General features: G+C 41.4%; 1 protein-coding gene across 2 annotated transcripts in view; it reads right to left on the reverse strand.

Annotated features, from left to right (window-relative positions):
- The window catches only part of KIAA1958 (KIAA1958 ortholog), a 52,911-nt gene extending 43,762 nt beyond the window's left edge, over positions 1-9,149 (reverse strand). Inside the window, exon 1 of one of the 2 annotated variants that reach the window (XM_058043151.1) lies at positions 8,982-9,149. The gene's annotated coding sequence lies outside the window, so the exon portion shown is untranslated. Of the gene's footprint in view, positions 1-8,977 lie in introns of both variants that reach the window. The other variant, XM_058043152.1, reaches the window with a different exon arrangement.

A 9,149-nucleotide genomic window follows, 5' to 3' on the forward strand; every position in this document is an offset into this window, starting at 1 on the left:
CCACAGGGGAAAAAAAAATTGATCCCACAGGACTAGTCCTGAGACTTTAAAATGCACACATACATGATAGATTTATACCTTTTTCTTTCATAATGCCTGCTGAAGTGGTTCCAGGTTTATACCTCCCCCATCTTTACAATCTTTACAGTATTATCCCATGTAAATACTCCTGCACGAGTTAAATGGTGTGTAAACTAAGCTAATCAAACACAGCCAAACTGTTTAATCAGTATTTAGGAGGTCAGCAGAGGTGACAGAATTTTAAAAATGCCTGACTGGAAAGAGGTCACTTAGCTTTACAGAGTTAACTATCCAACAGGAAACTCACTGAATGTTAACACAAACAAAAATGCAATGGTTAATCATGCATATCTTTGATATGTGGATCTGAGCTGCTATTTTTCTTTAACTCCTGGCTGGACCAAAACAAATTTTGGCCATCTCTATGAGACTGCAATATGCATACAGCAAACACAGCATGTTAAAGCAGCTGCAGCACATTGAAGGGAGCTCTATTTAAGTGCAGAATGTTGCTTGCAAATAAGAAGCTGGGTGAATAACCAACCTCCATATAAACTACCTTCTGGTGTATTTCAGTAATGCTCCACTATATTGTGGAGCTGTTGCAAAACATGACTTATTTGCAATGCTCAGTATAATGTATTCTCTTGTGGAAAAAAACCAAATGGTAAATCCAAATTTACATTTTTTTTCTTCTACCAGGCCACCTTTTTTAATTCTATACATGTGAATGCCTTGCTAAGAAAGGCTCCTGTATGCTGCTATATTGAGATTAGTCTCATTATTTCCAAATAGATTATTGAACCAGAGGACAAAAGCTAACTGAAGGGTAGATTATTCAAGGAAAAAACAAAACAAAACACCAACAGGGAAAAATGCTTAGAACGTAATTATCTAGTAAAACTTGCAAGCATTAATTGGCTAGTGCTTCTGTATCTGAGAGATTAAGTCACCTGCATTTTGCTGTATAGTACCATAATGTCTAATATCTTACAGGAATAAGCCCTTAGACTATTTATGGTGAGACAAAGGGAAAAAAATCTACCTTCTGTGTGTTTATGCATATCGCATTTATAATTTTCTGGCCTTCTTCACTCGCGCTCACAACAAGTAACTTCTGTTCCTCAAATCAACACAAATTTGTGAAAACAAAATATCTGACCCAGGTCTGCCTAGCCAAAAAATCTTTGTCACCAGTATTTCAATCAAATCACACCGCCTGTTCAGCAAACAGTTGGCACTGTGCCTGATTTTTAGATTGATGATAAACACCAGGTCTGACAAAATGGGTGGAATACTACATTGCTTGTTTAATTCATAATATTGAGTTCAGAGAAAATTTGTCATTTATGGGGTTCTTAGCTGTACGCTGCTATGAAGCAAAGCTGTGTGCAGAAAATGGAATTTAATTGAAAGAGGTTGTGGACGCAAGCTATTTGCATGAGTTTTTTTACATGTCTTGGTTTGGAGACATTAATTTTAATCTTGTAAAGAGAATCTACATTGAAATGCAACTTGAAATCTAGAAGATTTGGAAAATATCCACCTGACAGTAGATAGTTAATAATTAATCATTATAAACACAAAACAAAATACTTCTTTTTAACTTGGTTTTTTTTTTTCCACAATAGTTATAGTAATAGTACTTTTGGAAATCAGAGCTGGAAATGTTCAGCTTGAGTGGTTTGAAATTAAGTCATCAGCACTCGTCAAGTCTGGGAAAATTGCTAGGATACACATATCAGGCAGAGACTGTGCCAACACCTTTACGGAACAGTTTCAATTGCAATTTACTGGTTACACAATAAATGTTTGCCTCCTGGGTTTAAAAAAATTAATGCTGGCACTGTAAGAGCTCAGTTTTTAAAAGCACACCCTTGTTTTTTATAGTTACAGGTCAGAAAGTTAAAAAAAAAAAGAAATTAGACATCATTCTTCCCCCCAACAGAGCTAAAAAAAGACAGTATGAAATTTAAATTTTGAAAAGGAAATACTCACTTTCCTCATTAAACATGAAAAAAGAGAGAGTCTATAAAAACCTTTCAGTTGCAACAAAATCTGAGCAAATATTTAATCTCAGAGTGTAGACTGGCATGACCTAGTATGACTGTGGACTGCCATAGGGGAGTCCACAGTCCACATGATAGAAAACAGAAAACATTCCACTGCATGAGTAGTTGGGCATCTTCTGTACAAAGCTGGCTCAATAGCAAGGATCAAAATCTCACAGATTAAAAAAAAAAAAATTAAAAAGTGCCAGCTTCTACATTTTGAGACAGTTCATTAATTTTTTTCCATCCTGCAATATTTTGCAAATTCCAAGCTATGACATTTGGAGTGTTACCAGCTAAAATATGCTGGCTCCTTATGGTGTGTTGCAGCAGACTTTGCAAACTATCACAGGGCGATGAGGGTTTTCTCTACAGCTTTGGGAGAACACTTGTAACATAAATACACCCTCTCCCCTCTGTCTTTAGACTGCAAAGATACCAGCAGTATAGAAATTACAGTCTGTGACTTCAGGTTTAAGGAGAGGAGACAAACAGAAAAGTTATACTGCAACACCAAGCGCATACCAAAAGCTAATATTTTCCTATTTTTGGGGAAAGATTAGCTCTCTCATTCTAGAAACCTGCTATGCACAACTGCACAGAAGTAACTGCTGTAGCCCAGGAAAAGTATAAATACCATGCTAGTGTGTGGTTCAACAAAACAGAGGAGAGGTTTCTCACTGTTATGCACCTGCCTATCAGATATCAGTGACAAGGACAAAGCTGAAGATATGCCAATTGAGAAATGTTCTCATTTCACCACAGTGCTTTCCTCTTTATGCCACTGATATTCCTCTGCACATCTATTCCCATATCACACTGGCTAATGAGCTTGTTTTGATGCCTAGCCCTGAGCCTCCCTCCTACCAAAAATTGTCCTTTGTCCCATCCCCATCGGCCATCTTGTCCCATCGGCAAGGAGCGAAGTTACCTGCTTCCCTTTGCACAGCAATTTTTGTTAAAAATACCACATTTTACATCTTACATCCTGTCATCTCCAGCCCAGATCTACACCCTGTTGAGATGATTTTGAAACTTGATTCTGTGCTCCCATACCTTTGTGTCTCTTTCTGGCCTCATGCTCTGCACAAATGCAATACAGAGAAAGGTGTATTACTTCTTACATTGTATCGTTCAGGAAAATACTGGATAGGGCAGATTCCAGAAGAACCACAGCTCACTCATCCCATAAGTCAGACACCTGCTGTGCAAGACCTCTCTTTTCTCTCTCATCTGATGATGGAATGTCATGTATGTTCTGTCACATACATGTTTAATAGCAAAAATAAAAGTAAAAATAAAAGTAAAAATAAAAGTAAAAATAAAAATATTAATGATAAAGTGTATATACTATGCTAATAGACAATATTACATTTAATGATACACAATATAGAAGAGAATTTAAAAATAAAATTACATTACTTATACGTATTATTGAACTTACATATGTATATGTATTTATAAATAAGCAAAATTTTATATTTGTATACTATTACTATTAATATATGACACACCTTTGCATATTAATAAAATATAACAGCAGCTATTTTGGGTCACTCCTGAAGAACCTATTAAGTGTGGTTTGTAAACCACAGTTCTCAACCATGTGGAAATTAACACCTGCAAAATAAATGTCTGGGTTCAGCAGAGCCATACTACAAAATCTGTTTTTTTTTAATTGGAGACAGGGAAGGGTGAGATAACAACTTCAAGCAGCAGGGTAGCAGTCAAGCTCTGGCCCTTCCTGGGCAGCTGTTGTCTTGGCACTGCTCAAACCTATCTTGGCTTACAGCTAAGAAGGCTTCCTGCCCTGCTCTCCCTGCCCACTTACTGGGTATCCCTTACGACTGCCCAACACAAGAGGGGTAGCAAAGTGACCCAGATTCGAAAACATCTCTGGCTAGAGTGGCATTAAAACAACACTGTGGTCCTTTAATAAGTAACAAATTTATTTGAAGGAGGACTAACAAATGATTACTCACATGAAGGGACACCGTTAGCAAATGGCTGTATTCGTAAACTTTGCAATGTATGAGAAAGAGGAAGAAAGAGGATTGGGGGAGAGGGGAAGAGAAAGAAGAAGGAAAGAGGCAGAAAGAAAGTGAGAGAGATCACTGGTGCTGGATGCAGCCAACGGGGGCCTTTGATGTCCTGAAGTCCCTCACAGTGCAGCTCGCTGTCCTTTTTCACGTTGGTTGCTTCGGGCAAACCCCCCTCCATGCTTAAACAGGGCTGGGGGTGGCAGCCAATTTATATGCAAATGAAGAGTGTCGGGAGGAACAAAGACATTACAGACTCTGGGTCTAGCATAAGGGCAGAACAGGACCGTGGTCTCTTTAGCATCACTCTAATCTGGTTGATTGCAGCAATAAGGACCTTCCAAATCCTCAGGCACACCATCAACACATCTCATGGCGTGTCTCATCGTGTGGCTCCAGTTGCTCCATTTAATTTCACTTTATTTCATTTGAAACCTCTAACCTACTAGATCATCAGTGGTTTTGCTTTTCTCCAGCCTTAACCCTGTCTATGAGAATAGACAGCAAAATTCGAAATTACTAAAACCAGTTGCTGTCAACTTTAAATATATTTTGAAAAAAAAACGCTGTAGAAAATAATTGTATCTTGGAGACCTTTCTTGCCTATTTCTTTCTTGGAGATGCAGCTGTTCTTAGGTCAAGGGATAGAACAATCAAGCTTTCAAAGCACAACACTGGTGATGCAAGAAAGCTTCCACTGGACTAGATGAGAAGTAAAGTCTGCTGTACATTTGGATATTGGATCACTGCTATATAGCTACGTTCCTGTTTTCAAAAAATATTAGAGTGGTTTTTTTTTCTTTTTGAATACCTGATCGTCTACACTGATCAAAGACACTCGCTTTACTGAAGATCACAGAGGAAAGCAATAGGGAAGACCATACCAAAAAAAAAAAAAGACAAAATAAATGGAAGAAATAAACAAAGCTGAAGAGAAAATGGGACACGAATCTCTTTCCTCCCCTTATCTCTTCCAGTTATCTTGGGTACTGTTTGTAAAACAGAAATGTAAAATATTTAAGGTATGATGACTGTTTTTGGAAAATAATTGCCTTGAACAATAGAAATAAAAACTTGCAGAAGGTCACAGTACTCACTCAGTGAATACCAATAACCTAACCCTGTGATTCTGCACTTAGAGGAAAATTTTTGTTCCTGCAACTTTTCATTGAACTAAAATCCTAAGATGCCTAAATGTCCAACAGAACTCATGATGTCTCTCAGCTAACATCAGTCAAATAAACAAAAATTTGAGATCCTGCCTGTTGCTAAACAAAAATATGAAAAGGGAATGAAATGTGAAAGAACTCTTCAGCAATACAAGGACCATGATAAAAACTTACTGTGTAGAAAATGTGGAAAATACCTGTAATTGAAAATAGCCCCTACATCATGCAGAGTAATTTCTTAGCACACAGTCAGGCAAAGCAGAGGCTCTACAAAGATCAAACTAAACCCAGGATCTGAGATAGGTACTTTTCACCGTACAATTCTCAGAAGAAAACACATCCTAATTGTGTAAGTATGACTGCGGCTAAACTACAACACATTCTCACCACGCTGAAGGCACTTACTATTTTGTTTCCTTTTTGAATGCTTAAGTTTGGACAGTCATATGACCAAGATCTTTTATTTACTTCAGAAAAAACACAGATGGTCAGGGGCCAGCCAGGAGTGTCATTAGGGAATCTGTGCGGTCTGCTCGTTACTACAGACACAAGAGAGGACTGACACCCTGTAATTTCTGTCTTGCAAGAGAATTCACTGACTAGTAAATAAAGTTCATAAATCAACAAATCAGAACCAAGGTCAAGTAAATGAAGATGAAGCAGCTGGGCTCCAATGGTTCTCTTCATTATTCAGAGTAAGGCATATATCTTTTAAGTTCCTTTAACTTATTATGCAAATCTATGGTGGAAACATTTGATACAAACTAACACTCATTTTTAAATATTTTTCACAGAAAGGGACTAGAAAAGGCAACAAAAATTTGCTCTACTTTTAAGTCACTAACCTTAATCTCACCCTGTTTTACTTTGCAAAAAAGGTGTGCGGCAATAACCTTTGGAAGCAGAGCCAACGTTCAGCCAGTTACACTTGAATTACCAGATGTACAACAATCCTCAAGAGAACCAATTGCCACACACATTTCTGCGAAAGTGCCTTACAAACAGCAGTTAATTTTCACACCACCTCTGTGAGCCCTGCCTGGATGGGTTATCACTCCCAGAGCACAGATGTGGAAAAACAGTGGCACCGTGGAGATAAGTGCCAAGGCTGGGATTACACTTAAAACCTTCAGAGCTCTTCTGTCTGCATTTTATGACTAATAAGGAAGGAAGGCAGAAAAGCATAATGTTGGGAGACTGGAAAAACCAAAGGATGTCATTGCTGAAACTCCAAGTCTCCGTGGAGCTGCAGTGAGTGGACCCATGGACAGCCAAGTCAAACTGGCATGAGGGTGAGGCTCAGTGGCCTCTTAAGGCAGGTGCAGCTGGTGACTGCCAGGTGTGAACAGCTAAGGCAGTAAACTGCTGCTGCTCTAGGAACTCGTGACTATAAATCCATTATCACTGTGTGAATGAAACAGAATTATAGTGTGCTTTGGAAACTTTCAGTAAGTTAAATTATAGAAAACTTCCTGGTGTAATAACAGCTACCAGTGCATAGATGCATCAGTACAGGAGCAGTATCAATGCATATTTGGTTACGAAAAAATCCCAGCTTGCTAACAATGGTTGGAGAAGTACTTCAGCGGTTATGGTTTCTCCACAAGTTTTAAGTTACTTTCTGAACACCTAGATATTTTAGTGGAATACAGAGAAGAATTCTGCTACACTCTTGAGATGAGTTAGTGGCAACAGCAAAAACAGTAACTTCAGGGTGTATCTCTCTCACAACAAGTTTTACACTGCATATAAGAACACCTATCATCCCTGCAACACTTTCTGTTAATAGTAAACCACACAGTATCTTTTTGCCAATTCTTTTATCCATTACTTTTCTGGGTGCAAGGTTTTTAAACTACCCGGTTTGCTTCTTAGCTTACCTATGAAGGATTTCAAAGAGCTAATGAATTTGAGCAAAAGGTTAAAAAATTGCTTTTTGCTCAAAGGCACAGGCAAAAGGGGAAGATTGGCACTGGGCATGATTAGCCAGGTTGAGCACCAGGCTCAGCACAGTACAGTAGGTGAGTGAATGAACCATGTGATTCCAGTTTTTGTGTGGCTTTAGAAGTGAGAAAAAAAACAGGTTTAGCCAAACCTGAAATGACGTTTGCATAATCAGCCTGAGATAACTGATAGATTCAACCCTCAGGGCAATTTTTCCTGGCTTCTGGTAAAGCCAGTCAGTCAGAAACGGTCTGAAACCATGCACATGGTGCTGTGGGGCAGGCGCACATCCCCAGTGTGCTGCTGGCTGAGGTTATTAGGTTAATTACACAACCATGTGAGTACAGCCCTGTTGGTCTGAGCTCTGAATTATATGGAGGAGAACTGAAGAAGCCATGAGAGAAACAGGAACTGGTCATTCCTGACCTAAAAAAGACCTTTTGGGGTTATTCTGTTCAAAGAAAAAAAAGTTAAGGAAAAGAAGCCTAGTTCCTTAGCTGAAAAGTTGCCAGCCAGAACACAGCAAAGGGATGTCATCATTTCTTTCACGCAAATTCTCACTGCTGCTACCAAGCACACTAAGTGCTTAGTCCTATTTCTCTTCAAATCAACAGAAAAATGAAAAACATTACTGTTTGTGTCAGTTCACAGCCAAGCTTACCATCTATCACAGTTTTAGCACTGGACCACCAGTGGTAGAGGTTGTATTTTTGAGAACGGTTAAGTGGGGGAATGGCAAAGAAGGCAGTCAAAAGCAAACTTCACAGATTAACAATTCAAGTGTTGAAAGCCAGCCACATACAAGGATGTCATTTTTACTGAGTGAATTGTTTTGTTCCTATGACAGACCTTCACTCACTTGAATGGAAATAGCTGTACTCTACATCTAGTACTACTGAACTGCCAGCTGTGTTCAGGAGATATTTATAACCATTAATGCTGCAGATGGAAGGTGAGTTTTAATGTATCATAGTTACTCCTCTGGCTGGAGCTCTGTCTGACAGCTGGAATTGAATTGCAGAAAGCTCAATATATCTCTCCATCGTTTTCACTCTCCTTTGCATGTAACCATCCCTTCCAAGCTTGCTTCTGTTTTCTGGCTTGCCTTATTGCTCCCGCCTCGTCTCGGCAGCAAGCCAAGTTAGTGTGGAGCTGCCTTTCCCAGTGCTCACCCCACTGCCTGCTTGGGCTGGGGATCAGAGGGACCCCTCGGAGCTCCCGTGTGGGACGTGCCAGGAGGCTCGAACCTCACGTGGGACCAAACCTCACCGCCAGGCACTTGGCCGCCGGCCCCGTTCTCGTTGCAGCCGGCAGACCCCTGAGGCCCCAAACCACAGCCCCCTGCGCCTGCCCACCTCGGTTTCTGCCGGGAGCTGCGGGTGGGGGCTCTAAGGGTCACTTTTCTTTCTGCAGGAGGGTGCCAGGCGGGGCGAGGGGCTCCACTCCACTCCGTATGTTGTGACAAACCATGACCCCTCAAGCACCCCTGCCTCCCCCTGTCCTTCATCGGCACGCCCCATGCAGCCCGGGGAGGCACACCGAGCCCTGCCACTGCACAGCGCCCCGCAACAAGGCCGGGGGACCCGCGCCTGTGCCCGGTGCAGCGTCCGAGAGAGCCCTTGGCCGCGCACAAAGAGAGAGCGAGCCAGACACGGGAGTATCGCCCGCCCCCGCGGCGGGCAGCGCTGGATGCACACACACGCACCCCCCGCACTCGCATCCACACGCACGGTGCGGCCGGCGGGTCACGTACCTACCTGCAGGTGCCTGTCTGCGGGAGCGCGGGGCGGGGAGCCGTGCTATATCGCCCGTATTGCATGGGGGGATGAGGCCGATATCGTTCGGGGGTTGGGGCGGGGGGGCTGCTCTGCTCCCTCCGCCCTCTTCCTCCTCCTCCTCCTCCCCGCAGTGTGTGTGGGGGTGTG

The sequence above is a fragment of the Melospiza georgiana genome, chromosome Z (genome assembly GCF_028018845.1).
Source record: "Melospiza georgiana isolate bMelGeo1 chromosome Z, bMelGeo1.pri, whole genome shotgun sequence".
Classification (NCBI taxonomy): Eukaryota; Metazoa; Chordata; class Aves; order Passeriformes; family Passerellidae; genus Melospiza; species Melospiza georgiana.